Source organism: Corvus kubaryi, unplaced genomic scaffold, assembly GCF_017639235.1.
Source record: "Corvus kubaryi isolate FWS band 111438036 unplaced genomic scaffold, C.kubaryi_AGA036_p1.0 37300, whole genome shotgun sequence".
NCBI classification, from domain to species: Eukaryota; Metazoa; Chordata; class Aves; order Passeriformes; family Corvidae; genus Corvus; species Corvus kubaryi.
Window position 1 is genome coordinate 15,922,550 of NW_024581093.1, and position 14,899 is coordinate 15,937,448.

General features: G+C 40.5%; 1 long non-coding RNA gene across 1 annotated transcript in view; it reads left to right on the forward strand.

The window, feature by feature from the left end:
• LOC121664363 overlaps positions 1-14,305 on the forward strand; it is a 48,039-nt gene extending 33,734 nt beyond the window's left edge. Inside the window, exon 3 of the long non-coding RNA XR_006015984.1 lies at positions 12,561-14,305. This is a non-coding gene — a long non-coding RNA (uncharacterized LOC121664363). The remainder of the gene's footprint in view (positions 1-12,560) is intronic.
• Positions 14,306-14,899: the final 594 nt, after the last annotated feature.

A 14,899-nucleotide genomic window follows, 5' to 3' on the forward strand; every position in this document is an offset into this window, starting at 1 on the left:
TCTGAAGGGAAAAGGGGCACTCAGGCCACAGGAGGAGAAGGAGAATTCTCAGCTCACTGAGCAGTAACCAGGGAGTGTTCCTGAGCAGCACAGCTGTGTGCTCCCCTCACTGTGTTGCTGGTCTAGAGAAGCACTTACGTGCTATAGTCAAAACAGAATTACCAAAAGAGAATGGGCACAGTTTTATTTTTTAAAGGGTCTTTATACAATTCTTTACCTTGGCTTTTTTTTTTTTTAAACACTTTAGAAAGATGTTTAATGAACAGGATTCTTTCAATCAGTGAAAGCAGGAGAATGTTCCAAAATAGTTACATAAATGAACAGGCCGCATGGGATGACAAAAACCAGAGATACAGTGAAGAAGCAGTCCCATTTGGTGATGAAATTGTTCTTTTTCACTTGAAGAGATCCTTTTTAAAATCTTTTTTTCTCATTTAGTAATTTTCCTTTTATGATAGCATATCTATTTCCCATACCTCATTAGCTTCTGAGCACATATGAATATCCCACTGTGTTACATTGAAAATTATTTTTTTGAATATGATAGAAATGCAAAATTGAATCCTAGTTTTAAAAAAATAATAATGAAATTGACATTTATGCTCTAGCGAGTTGTTCTCGAAAATGAATTAAGTGTATAACAATCAGCAAAAAATTAATTTGTAATTTGTATCATGTAGGGGGTAATTGATCCATGTTATAGAACCTGGTGTTTCAAAACTGGAATGGGAACTTTAGTGGTCTTCCAGCAGACCTCAGGCAGCAGGGATTAAGGGTGGGTTTGATTTCTCTGGGCTAAATGTTGCTGAAGTTTGTTACACTAAATGTGTCTGGCAAGGAGGGTGACCAGTTGAGTAGAACCAATTATTTGGTTTTTCCCAGATCCAAATTTCCTTTTTGATTTCAAACCCACATATAGGTTTGAATCTCATTTCACACTGGCTTTTATACCTTCATGAGCCATTAATTCAGGTCTGACCAGAGTCACTCTGAAGATTAGGGTGTCCAGAAATTATGAATCTGTTAAATACACTGTTTATGTGGGGGTTTATTCCAGGAATAGGAAATCATCTGAATTACTACAAGCTCAATAGCTGGATCAATGATTTTGCTTTCTGGTGAAGAGTGGCTTCAAGTGACAAAGAAGAATTAACCTACAAATAAAAACCATGATGTTTAAAAGATATGCTGACACATTAATAGTATGGTAAGGGTTTGGATTTCCAAGCTCAAAATGTAGAGATTTAATATTAATAATACGAGCCTATCATAGCAGGCTTCAGCTGAGCTCTTATGAAAACAAGTCCATTTAGCAGTACTTGTTGTCTTGGAAAAAAACCCCATGCTGATAGTCCTTGGAGAGACTTTTCAATTAAAAAAACACCCAAACTGCTAGAAATAGTCTGCTGTGATGAAACTCTTAGGATCACTACATCTCCTTGTACATGCGGCAATCGTGGACATTTTTTATGAGTCCCGCTATGATTAAACACATAACACTTGTTTAGAAGTGTACAAAGAAGTAACTACAAGGCTTGTAGAGCGCACAAGCTCTTTCATGTTTCAAGGAACTCTCAGTGTTTCCTGCTATGCTGTCTCATGTTTGGAATTGCCTAAAGTGCCTTTTTAGTGCATACATGCTGCATAAAAATCAGCTTGCCTCATTGATTTCAATGAGCAGTTCCAAGGTCAAATGTTATTCAGCTGTAAAATTATCTATTAAATTTTTTTACTAAGGGAAAGCATCTGAGTACTGAAGGACAAGATAATAGTCCATTTACTGAATACAAAGCATTGCCTTTTGTTTGTTCAGCACATTGTAACAATAGGGATGTGCCTTGCTTCTCAACTTCTATTTATAGCATTACAAACCTTAGGGTGATCACCAGTTGTGAACAACACATCATTATGAACACAGGGCTGTGGAAATGGAGTTCTTGATATATCACAAGTGTATGCAGAATAATTACAACTAGGAAATGGGAGGAAAGCTTAAGATTTCCTGAAAATTGCCTAAAACAAGAAATAAAATCAACCAACTAAAAAAAGAGCCATTAAAAATAGTGTGTGGCCAGGAGATAACATTGTAAGTTGTTTTTTAGAGCGTTGTCAATGTATGTGGGGGAGACAGAGTGAACTAAACTCCTTTAATTCCACCTAGAGATAATTGACATTTTCCAACAGAGCCGCTTTCTCAGAGGGATGTCTGAGCTGTTGAACTTTTATTTTTGAAAGTATTTTGCTTCAGAGGAGAAAGAATATAAAAAATATTTTATTTTTCCAAATGTTTTAGCACAAAGCCAATTTTGTTAATTTTTTTTTTTCTTTTTTTTTTTTAGTTTTAGCTTTACATTAGATTATTTCCCCAAGAAAATTCAGGCAGTCTTACAAGAAAGCTGTGATCCTCCATGCCTGTGAGGTGAGGCAATAATACCTTTGGCAGAGCATGCTCCCTCTTGAAGCTAAGCACTAATAGTCTGTGTGCATGTAATGTTAGCAGGTAAGAAAGGAGTAAGTCCTTCTCCTGCTTCCTAGCTGGGAGCCATAAGAACTGTGCAGTTCAGAGAGTGAGACTGAGAGAGCAAAACCCACTAGGCAGATCAGCAGGAGGGAGAGAAAGCTCCTCAAAGTCTAAAAGTATTTGCCGGTAATGTACTCCCCACTTCTTCCTGAGTCAGGAATGATATCTTGCTTTCAACAGGAAAAACTCCTCGGTTTCCTGCGCTCTTGCCTTCCCTCATTAGGGGATACTTGGCTTGCCTCAATCGCTCTCATTAAATCCCAGCCTTTGTCAGAAGATTATGGTAATTCAGGTTATGACTCTGAGGAATCCTGTTAAACTGGAGATGTCCCAGCTCTGCAGTTGGTGTAGCCATGCTACAGCAGAGTCTGGCTGAGCAAGGCTGGGCTTAAATAGCTTCAGCCTCCCCCATGCACAGAGCCGTGGTCAACATCAGATAACAGAACTGAACTGCTCGGATTCAGCTGCTCACAGTGTCCTGTCCTGGTGAAAACTCCCCAGCTTACTTCTAATAGGAACCTCCATTTCCATGACTTATTTCTTTTATTTTCCTTTTCTTTATCCAGCTAGATTGGCCACAGAAATTCAAAAGCAGTTGCTGGTGCTCTGTGCACACAGAGCCATCCCCATCTTTGAGATAAGGCACTGAGATCCCCATTTTCATGTGAGCAATTACTCGCTCACCTGGTGATTGTAAAAATGCTTCCAAACAAATTGCAACATATTCCCTGCTATTGCACCACTATTTCCCACAGGACCCCACAGATAACACAGATGTGTCAGGATAACTGGCATTCTTTTATAATGTAGTAAAATAAATTGTGTTTTTATAGGATGGCCTTAATGTACAGTAACAAAATTCTTCAGAGAGGCATCAACAGTAAACTGGAGTTAAAAGGAAAATTTTACAGAGGAGTTGCTGAGGTTGTTGAGTTTTCAGGGGATGATGAGGTGTGTGACTGAACTACCAATATGAGTTAAGACAAGTGAAAGAGTAACTGAAAATTATGAAGCATCTCAGCTAAACTGAATGATTTTCATGCCCTTATTTCTGTGATTAAGATTTTATCCATTAGCATACAATTTGTCAGCCTAGGCAGAATCTAATAGAAGAATAGTTACAGCTCTGTATGCTCAGTAAGATGTGGAGAATGGATTATATAATTTATCTAGCTCTTTCTTGACAACAATTTAACATTTATTACAGTGGTCTGCACCACAATATTTCTGTCTTGACATTAAAGTTATGACTTCCGTAATTTTGTCATAATTGTTCTTAGCTCTTTCCCTGAGAAGTAATCAGCAGTACCCAATCAGAGCAGAGGTGAGGTAGGAACAGAGAACTTTTATCAGTTTGTCTGATCATTAGAAATAATATTTTTTTTCTTTTTCTATTACTTTACCATGTTCATATCCTTTGAGCAGCAAGGCAACATCGACTACAGTGAGCAGTGTGTCAGCTCAGCCAGAGGAAGACATCCTCAAGCAGTCTGAGTACTGGAAAGTCCACCAGTAATTTTGCTCAGACTCCTAACCCAAAAGAATATCAAATTATAATTTTACAAAGGAAATATTTCTTAGGCTTCAGTGGAAGAGGAACTGAAGAAACTGGAAGCAACTCCCAAGTGGAAACTTGGAAATGCTGTTCCTGTTTAGTTATGTTCTTACCTGCTTCTAATAGTGCCTCTTTGGAGACACCAGAGCTCTGGAGTTCTCCATTTACTTACAAGGTGTTTATATTAATTATTAATGCCACTGTCAGGACTGTCCAAGCTCAAGGAGCAGGTGCATACCACCATGAGGAACAAATAAGGAATTCCCAGGTAGGTAATGCCCAGTTTGAAATGGGCTTCTGGGAGAAAGAACGTGATTTTCATAGTCACTTACTCTTGTTTCTTTAGAGGTCTTCTGGTTTTTGATTGGTTATTTTACTCCTTTTATGAAACCTTTTCAAGTAGTTGAGGTCTTTAGATGAAGAGCTGTCCTTCATAACTTTCAGTTAATAACTTTACTATTATCATTAGAAGAAAGGATTGTTTTTATGGTTAAATCAATATGACAGGAAGATCAGAACATAGTGAGGACCCTAATGGCTGCAAAGATTTGGAAGTGGTTTTAATGAACACTCAGCATGCGAGAAAATGCTCTTTTATGTTCACTCCAAACAAAAATATACAAGCTGGGGAGAAAAAACCAGGCTGTGGCCAACCTTATTATATGAGAAGTGGCTGTGAAATTATTTATTTCATCTAAACTAAATAAGGCCAATTATTGGCTCTTCATATAAAGCACAAGGGAAGTTTTCAGAGGCCTTATGATGCAAGAACGGAGTTTGATGGAGAATTACACAGAGTCAGCTTGCAAATAAATCACATAATATTCCAAGTTGGAGGGGACCCATCATGGACATGACACCCATCATGGAGGGGACCCATCAGGACCCAGCTCCTGTCCCTGCACAGGACATCCCAAGAATCCCACCATGTTCTTATGCATGTTTTAAGAAAGAAGCTATTCTTTTCCTCAGAGATAAAGTGCAAGCTGTACCCACAACTTTAGTGGCTGAGATCCTCTTCTACTTTTATGTTGGTATATGTGTTTCTCTAGTGTCATACAATACATATGATGTATAATATAACTTAATACTATATTGATCACATAGTACCATATTAGCTTACCCAAGCTTAGAACATTAGTAAGGGCCTTTACACTGAAAAAATTTCCCCAGCTGCCATAGTGAATCAGGTGAAAACATAGCTGAAAACATCCACCATGTTCCCAGGAATCCTTTTTTTAGCTCTGTGAAGAATCCAAAAAGTGTGGAAAACCATCTCTGTGACGCTTCTGAAATCCATTTCTGGAATTTCAGGGGTTTTTCTTTCCATCCCACTTCTCGTGTCCCCTCTAAGAGGCTGAGTGTCTGGCAGGCTGGTGTGTCAGGAGTGGTTGTACTCAGAATGTGCCTTCTTCCATTTAACTCTCTGAGAAGTCCCAGATGATTTAAATGATTTAGTGGTCTCACGCCCAGAGGGAAATGAGATGGAGAACATGAGGGAGCAGAGCCTGTGGTGCTGGGCAGCTGGCTGTGGGAAGAGGGCAGAGGAAGAGAAAGGATTGGGAAGTACCTCAGACAGAAGTTCAAGCCCTGTAATTTGAAAGGCGATTTCAAGTCCCTGTTCTGCTCTACACTGTCCTCCTGTGTGCTTCAGCTATAATAAACTGCTATAATAGCATTTCCCTTCCCAGGGGCTTACTGGGAGAACAGCTTCATTAAAAAGCACCAGCAACTTCAAATATTGCAATAGATGTGCAAAGACCTCTGGTGGTGTGTCACCTCTGGGCTCAGCAAAACAAACACACAAGTGTTTCAAGTGTGATCTTGTGGTTTGTTTTCTTTTTCCCTAGCAGAAATGTGAAACTGTTCAACAAAAATAAACACATGAACATGGAAAAGAAGTTCTCAAACTAAAGTAAAAAAATAAAAATCAGACTAGTTCGGAAAGCCTAAACAAATACTGTAACATCTGTTTCCTGAGTTATTGATGGAGTCTGTCCTCAGGCTCGTGTCTGCCTTCAACATCTTCCAAAACTTCCTTCTGTGTGGTTTCAGAAGTCAGAAAACAACTGGCTAGTTGTCCTTCTGGAAAAAAAAAAAAGTATACCTCTTAACCTGAAGCTTGTATGTGGCTTAACTGTAAAGCAGACAGAGAGGAAGGTGATAATGTTCAAACGCTGCTAAACAAGTGGTAAAATTACTTGTCTTATTTATCAGCACTGTAATAACCTTCCCATACCTCCATTCTCTACAACACAAAGAAGATTTCAAGCTACTCTTATTTTAAATGGGAGAGACTAAACCTGAGCTTTTAACAGAGGAAAAATAAGTGCTCAACGCTTTCAGCATTATTACCTATGAATATGGAGGCAAGACTTACTGCTTGTGGTCTGCTATGAACACATTAATTAACTAATTATGATTCTCACTAAGAGACATTTTATTTACAGTGGTCTTTGTAATATTTCCCACTGACAGAGAGTAGGGTTTGATTGGATATTAGGAAGAAATTGTTCCCTGGCAGGGTGGGCAGGCCCTGGCACAGGGTGCCCAGAGCAGCTGGGGCTGCCCCTGGATCCCTGGCAGTGCCCAAGGCCAGGCTGGACACTGGGGCTTGGAGCAGCCTGGGACAGTGGAAGGTGTCCCTGCCCATGAAATATGATCTTTAAGATCCCTTCCAACTCAAGTCATTCTATGATTCTATTTTAATGATCTGGATGTTTTGCTGGCCCAGTGCTGGATCCAGACATGGAGTTCCCCAAAGAGCAAAAAGCAGAAATGTGACCCTCATCTTTCCCTTTCTCCAGAATCTGAGGAAGGTGGATAGGAGAAGTGGATCAAGCTTGGAGAGGTGTGGATTCTTGGTCTTCCAGTCTTTCTGTAGGAGACCAGATAAATCAGGTCTAAATTCAATACAGTCCAAAGTTTAGATGCTCAAGATCCTTAGCTAAGCTCTTCTAAGCCTGGAAGTATCTGACATCCCGTGTGTCAGATTTTCTAGCAGTGATGTTCTCTAGGGACCTTTATATTTCTAAAATATTTAGTAGGCAAGGTTTTCAACAAACACAGGGATCTGGAAACACTTCCAAAAGGCTAATTTTGATCAGGACTGAAGTTCTGGAAAAGGTGAGAAACACTGGTTTTTTATCCCACAATAAAAGATGGAATTCCAAGATATGTTCTAGTGTTTCCTTGGGTCTCCCAATGGCTCCTTGTGTCAGATGCACAGCCCAATCTGATTATATTGAATACTACTTATGTTATCTGTCAGCTGCTTCATGCTTCTGAGTGCACTGAGCTTGGTGACAGGATAAAAATATTTTCCTATAATGGGAAAAGAGAGAATTGCAGTCATTTGGAAGCTGCAGACTGTTCCTTCAGCAAAAGATTGGATGCTCAATTTAATTGGTTGTGCTTCACTAGAAAAAACATAGTGCACTCATTAAAACATCAAAACTCTAAATTCCAAGATATCTGCTCCTTTTTTGAATTACAGCATGAGTAGAATATGAGATTTGATAATATTTCATCGTGATTATACTTTTGTAACCACCATTTATAATTTGCAGACAATCTGTGGGGGACAGGGAAGCTCTGGGTATTATTGATTTACACTGTTGAGATCAATGTTATAAGCATATTTGCATTTATAAAATAGATAGAATAGCTTTATTCTTCTCCCTGAAGTCCTAAATCAATGTGAAGCTTGTTTTCTTCTTTGCTTCTTTTTTTTTTTCATTCTTTATTACAAAAATGGAAAAAAATTCAAAATAAAATATTAAGAAATGCACAAAGCCTCATCTACCACTGCTCCAGTGGTTCCACGGGCAGGGAACACCACACAGGTATTTCATTTCAGCAGTCCAGTCACATCCTCTGTAGGACAATATCCCAGAGTATTATATGACAAGCCATAAAATATTACAAAGACAATGACTGCAGTGGGGGAGGGAGGATTATTTAGAGAAGCAAAGGTTTCATTTTGTTTTTCAAAGCATTCTGTCATGCAGTAAATTAAATATCAGAGGCATGAGTTTCCTCTGGCAGTGCCCTCACACCCCACAGAAGGGGACAAGTGCTTTTCTAGCAGGGACACCAGCCAAGGAGCCATTGCTGTAATGAGCATACAGAGCTTTTCCCTATCCGTTTGTCATTTTGAATACAAAACAATTTCAATATTATGGTGTCTCTGCCTGCTCTCCTCCCTTAGATTTCATGATCAACACCAAGGGGCGCTGTTTGTGTGCAAGGCTTTGCTCAGCTTTAACAAAGAACTTGGCTGTGTCTTCCCAGGGCCCCACTGAGGAGCTGGGAGGGCACAGAAGTTTGTACCTAAGCTGCCTTTGGGTAATCATGTTTTTGGAATACTGAATACCCTCCCCATGACAGATTTTTTGGCTCCCAAGCACTTTGCCTTCTAATATGTTTTTGATGGCAAGGTTTGTTGTGTAATTACAGATTTGGTGCAGCTCTAGGAGTTGTCACAATTTACTGTTCTCTCTGCTTTTTGTGGCGCTTTTGATTTAGTTCCTCACACCTGAGGAATTCTCAAGGCTATCTGCAATGTTCAGAGAATGAAGAATAAGAAATCAGTGAGATGGTTTATCCGCACAGATTTTTTGTTTTACTCCATCACCTTCTCCTCTTCCCATTTTCCATGCTTTATAGCATTCAGCTGGATACAAAGTGCATCTGACCATGTATTATTAATCTCATTACAAACTAATTTTGTGAGGGAGACTGGCAATAATCACAAACACATGCACACACATGCACCACATGTCTTTACAGCTCTTGTCTCTCCCAATGTGCAGCAATTTAGAGAAATTGTAGAATCGTTCTCTCTTCCTTTTAATAAGGTTCCATTGAAGAGTCCCAAATTAATGAGATTCTTTTTTTGCTCTTTATTGTAAGAAGTTCATTTACAACTTAGCAATGAATAGAAGATGCTTAAATAATTCTTTCCAACCCCATGTCATTTCACTTTGTGTTGTGTGATGTGCCTTCATTCAGCTTTGAGTAATCACACTTCCAGGATATGTCCTGTCACCTTGTACATCTTAAGAAATTGTGTCATCTCTGCAAATTTTATCTCCTGGCTGTTCATAGTATTTATCAGATCTTCTGAGTTCTATTATGAGACTTGGGGAACTCTAATTACTAAGCCTGAAATCTTAAATACTGCCAGGGACTTGCAAAGATCCTCCATACAGGAGTGAATTTTTCTCCTAGAATATTGATGTTGGGGTCCTTATAATTATTTCCTCAAGTAGTTTCATCTGTGCAGCTCTCTGAGAGTCTTACCTGACCCAGTGCCATTTTATTTGGAATTCTGGGACAGCTCTCAGCTCACTCTAAAGCTGTGTCAATCTTCAGGTACTGTTATTTCTTGATCCTCTTTTATATGAAACTGATTCCCTTTGATACCTCTCTGGCATTTTTTTTATACAATTTTATTTTCTTTTAGTGTCATCCCCTGGCAAAAAAAAAAAAAAAAAAAAAAAAAAAAAAAAAAAAAAAAAAAAAAATTGTGTTCTGTATCTCTTTTCCCTACTACAATACTCCTTCCAGCCCTTGTAAACCTCTTTTCTTTTCTTATACATATTCTAAAACCATTTCAAATACAATTTCAGCCTATTCTCTTTTCTTTCATCATTGTTACAGTCTTTTAACTTCATTTACTCTTATGTACCCCTGTGTTTGTGAGTGCTTTAGCTCCTTAAGCTTTGATTACTTTTTGCATTTAGAGATTTTATTACAGTGCTTGCTGCTGCATGTCCTGCTATGTACTACCCTCTAGGACATAGCATTAATGTTCAGAAACAATTTTTCTTCTGCATCTTCTTCCTTCATTTCTTTATCCAATTTCCTTTTATCCAAAGCTTACATGACTTTTCTAAATCTCCAGTGTAATATCCTCACCTAGAAATCTTCCACTTTTAAGATAAAAAATGAAAATAATGGGGCCATTTTTTAACCAGTAGCTTCATCACATCTGTCTTTCTGCCAAATTTAATTGATTCTCTCTTTTCTTCTTTATTACATTGTGTGCAAATTGTACTTCTACTGCCATGCCATATTTTAGTGATTCCTTCCTCTTCAGAATTTATATCAAAGTGACTGAAAAGTGTGGTCATTAACTGTACTTTCACGTTTGGTCCAATGTCTTTTTCAAATCATTGGTTCTTCCTGCCAATTTTTTCCTTCTTTACTTTTAATTCTGTATTATATTTGTATCTCCACAATGCACAAAATGCTAAACATTTCCTGATGTACTTTTCCGAAAGAAATCTTCTCCCTTGCATCTTACAGGCTTGGAATTTAGCATCTGATTTGTACAACTGTTACCTGCAGAACACAGCACCAGGTTCTTCATTCCAGGTGTGAAGGCAACACTATATCAGGCGCATTTTTGGCTAGATCACTGTAATAAGATTTTTAGGGTCAGTAAAAGAAAAAAAATGTTGAAAAAAATCGGCCCAGTGTCTTGAAAACTTATTGATACGAGTGTGAGTGTCACTCAGAAATGCATGTGCACTCAGTGCGTGGTTAATTGTCCAGACATGCAAGGTTCAGATTGGGAATGTAGACTCTCTGGTTGTGTTTTGATAACTTAAAGCCTTCAAATTGTGATGTCGAGACTAAACTGTATTTCTTATGTGTTCTATAACAAAAGTTTTGTCAGGTCTGAGTGCTGAATCTTGCCCTAAGGCCTTTGGTCAAGATGGATTAAAAATCTAGGAAGGATTCTCTTGAGAACCTCTTTAAACAATGGGGAATTTGTAGGTGTGTAACAGAGTTTTGATGGCAGGTCAGAGGTGTGGAAGTGAAGGTGTTCAGGGCCAGGTTGGACGGGGCTTGGGGCAACCTGGTCTGGGGGAAGGTGTCCCTGCCCATGGCAGGATGTGAATGGGGTGAGATTTAAGGTCCCTCCCAACCCAAACTGGGAACTCTGTCATTCAATCATCTAATGAACACTTCTGGGTATTTTGCATTTGGTCAAGGGCTGCCTGGCATCTCCCCTGCTGAACTGTTGCTCTTGTTTTAGAATGTTTTTGCCACCACTTTAAGGAGCAAGTAGGCCAAGAGGATAAGCTCCATTTGCAGAGTTTTAAGAGATTACACAATGTATGTACCTGCCTGTTCTGCAAACTGACCCCCAGGGAACTGGAGATTTACTTTACCCCTTGCCTTATATGAAGCTTTCCAAACACAGCAGGTGATGGTAGGAAAGACACTTATATTTCATCATTATAAAGTCTGTCCAGGAGATTACAAATTCTAAAACAAAGCCTCTTCATTAAAAAAAATTCTCTGTGGGAAACTAATAGGGAATAGAGAACACTTTGTGAGAAAGGAAAATAAAGGCTAATTTCAATTTGTCTCTCATCCTAATTAAAAGTGGGCTGTGATACAAGCTAGAAAAATATTATCTTTCAAAATAAAATACTCTTGAAAATAAAATTATGTCAATAGGCTGGCAATGAATGAAAAAAAAAATACTAGACATCTACCTGCATTTTGGGTTTAGGTGAGATGATGTCCCATTAAGACCATAAGCAAACCATGCATTCATTTCAAATTCTCAAGGTTAATAAATATTTCAGCAGTATAATATTACTGCTGACTTAGGACATAAAAATTTACCTTTTATACATTAACTACTCTCAATTTCATTGACAAATTGATGTAACTCTTCAGTGAAGACAAAGTTACAGGAATTATGATTCCAAAAGTCAACATTTATAAGGCATGGCAATCTGTTGCTAGTTAAATCCTGCTTTTAAATTACAGGGGAAAATCATCTACCTTGTTTCTTAGCTGCTGTGGAGTAATTGCTGTCGGAACATGAGCATTTTAGAGGATGGTAATTGCTCCTGCATACAGAATACATCTCCTGAACTCTGCGTCTTGCAGAAGAACACAAGAAACTATAATGGGCATTTTACTGATACCTGCAAAGGCAGTGAGATGTGCTCTTGTCCGGGTGAATAGTCTTTTTCAGGTGATTGCTCATGTAGAGATGAATTCCAGCAGGATCCCACATTCAGTGTCCTGAACTGTTCAGATGTTTGTGGAAGGACTAACTAGGCTTGTAGTGGAATGATTCCCATAAATTTGAATATGGTCAAAACAAAAGGCCTTTTAGGTTTTTATTCTTGGGTTTTTTCCTTTTTTCCTTAGGATCTCACAGGTGACTGACTGGAGGCCTGAGACAATCAGGGACTAAAACTGACGCTGAAGAGTGACCAAATAGTAGCTCTTGCAACACTTGTCCCAAAAAGGTTTATTTTTATAGCTATGAATTATTTTGCTCTTGATCCCAAGCTTGTTCACAGCATGCCTGACATGCAAACTTTACTTTCATGGTAGCAGTACCCTGTTGTAAGCACACACAATTAGCAATAATTATCAGTTTAGATGATAATCTGGGTCTAGCAGTTGAAATGCATCTTCTTAAACTGCCCATGTGTTCATCCTTAGGACAGGCTTGAAGCAGCCACGACAAGAGAGGGAGGAAGGGAAAAGAAATCATCTTCACAGTGACAGAGGAAGCTGATGGAGCCAAGCCCTCGTGGTGGAGGTGAGGAAGCTGAAGAAGAAGAGATCCACTGGTTGGCAGAGGAGCAGCCCAAGGCTCCTTCAGGTTGCTGCTGAAAGCAGAAAGAACCAGTGATGTCCAATATCCCTGATCCAAAAGGTGTTGCCATAGTAATGTGCTGGAGGAACCCTGATATGCAGATTGGAGATGTGCTGTGGGATATAATCTATCAGTGGTGAGCCATGAAAACAAACACACCGAAAATCCAGGCTTGCCTCAGTCTGTGAATCCACACGGGCTGTTGTGGTTGTGCTTATGTTACCCTTCCTCTGTGGCAGCAGAGGAGAGGGGAGGAAGGAGGGACACGGAACCAGCCTTGGGGGAACTCGCTCCTCTTGTCTTGGCAGCACCAAGAGCAGCCCCAATTTTCACTGCTGTCCCCTCCACTGGGCTTTCTGCCACCAGCCCATCATCCCCCAGCCCACATCTTACCCCCAATTCACTGAGGGTTTATCTTTGGAGAGCAGTGATGTCCCTCCTTGCCACAGAGCAGTTTTGTAGCACCCTTTATCCCAATCAACCCCTCCATTTTTCACAGGTTTTCTCACTTTTCCTAAATTCATTTTTCCTACTGATTGACTCCCTCTTTCCTCTCCAACTAATCTTGTTTCATTTTTTTCCTTCACTGTGAGGAAGACACTGCCAAAATGTCACCTCTAATCTTGTTTCCCATTTCTAGCATGTAATTTATTAATCCTCTCTCTGACTTTTTTTCCATTTTATTGAGCAGTCTACATGCTAATAGAGCTCAAGTTTTATTTTCAGATTGTCAAATAAATAATTTCCCAAGTCTTAAGAGTAGGGGAAAAATAAGAGCTTTGAAATAATGATCAACTCTGTCTTTTGCCAAGGCATTTGCTTTTAGATCTATACAAATCACTTTATTCAGGGATAATATAGCTGTCCCATATCAGTTAAATTAATTATTGGATGGGGTATTTAAGAAGCTAAGGTGAAAATCCAGCCTTTGTCTGATTGACAAAGGCCCACTACATAAAACCTTCACATTGATATAACTCTGGTCTCTTAAATATAATATTCCTCCCCCTGTTCTTTAACTCTGTGTTGTCGGGTGGCATTGGGAGACTTATTCTTTTTTTCCCTTTCCTACTTTGATTTCAATAAGAGTTTTCTTTGGCATCCTGCATTGGTACACTGATAACCTGATTTTGGCTCTCGTGAACGCTTTCACTGGATCTCTAAGTCAAAAGGAAAGAGAGAACTGTCAGTCCTTTTTTCAGCAGAGATTAATGACCATTAAACACAAGCACAGCTTGGTCTTGCTGTCAGGCCTGCTTTAAAGTGCAATATTATATTTACTGATAGATTTTTTTACCATTGCTGTGTTCAACAGGAAAAGAATCTTTACTTTCCAATTTATCCACCATGCTGTCCTCTCACAACCTAAGACATTGTGGATGCCCTTCTCATTTCCTGGGCTGTGTCTGGGGGCTTTCAGTCTTTTAATGGGAGGTGCTAATTTGGCTACAGGAGTTCACAGAATCCCAGAACCCCAGGATGGGTGAGGCTGGAGGGGCCCCCAGGGGCTCCTCTGGTGCCACCTCCCTGCTCCAGCAGGGCCATCCCAGAGCACAGGGCACAGCAGTGTGTCCATGGGGCTCTGCAATATCCCCAGGGAGGAGACTGCACAGCCTCTCTGGCCAATCTGCTCAGGGCTGGGCCCTGCCCAGGGCAGAAGTTCTGCCTCCTGTGCAGGGGGAGCTCCCTGGGCTCAGGCCCTGCCCGTGGCTCTGGGGCCATTGCTGGGCCCCGGAGCAGAGCCCGGGCCCTGCTCGGAGCCCTCCCCGCACACAGGGACACCCAGGGCTGAGGGCCCCTCTCAGCTGGGGCTCCTCTCGAGGCTGAGCAGCCCCGGCTCCCTCAGCCTGTGCTGGGCACGGAGCTGCTCCAGGCCCTTCCTCAGCTGCGCAGCCCCCGCCGGCCCCGCTCCAGGAGCTCCCTGGCCCTGCTGTGCTGAGGATCCAGAGCTGGACACAGCACTGCAGAGGTGCCCCCGGGCTGGGCACAGGGGCAGGATCCCCTCCCTGACCTGCTGCCAAGGCTCTTCCCGATGCCCCCAGGCCACCCTTGGCCTCCTTGGCCCCAGGACACTCTGCTGCCTCAGGCACAGCTCCTTGTCCCCCAGGACTCCAGGTACTTAGCTCTGTTACTGTCCAGCTTTTGCAGAAGTATAAATCTCATTGATGAGTAGCTGAGCATC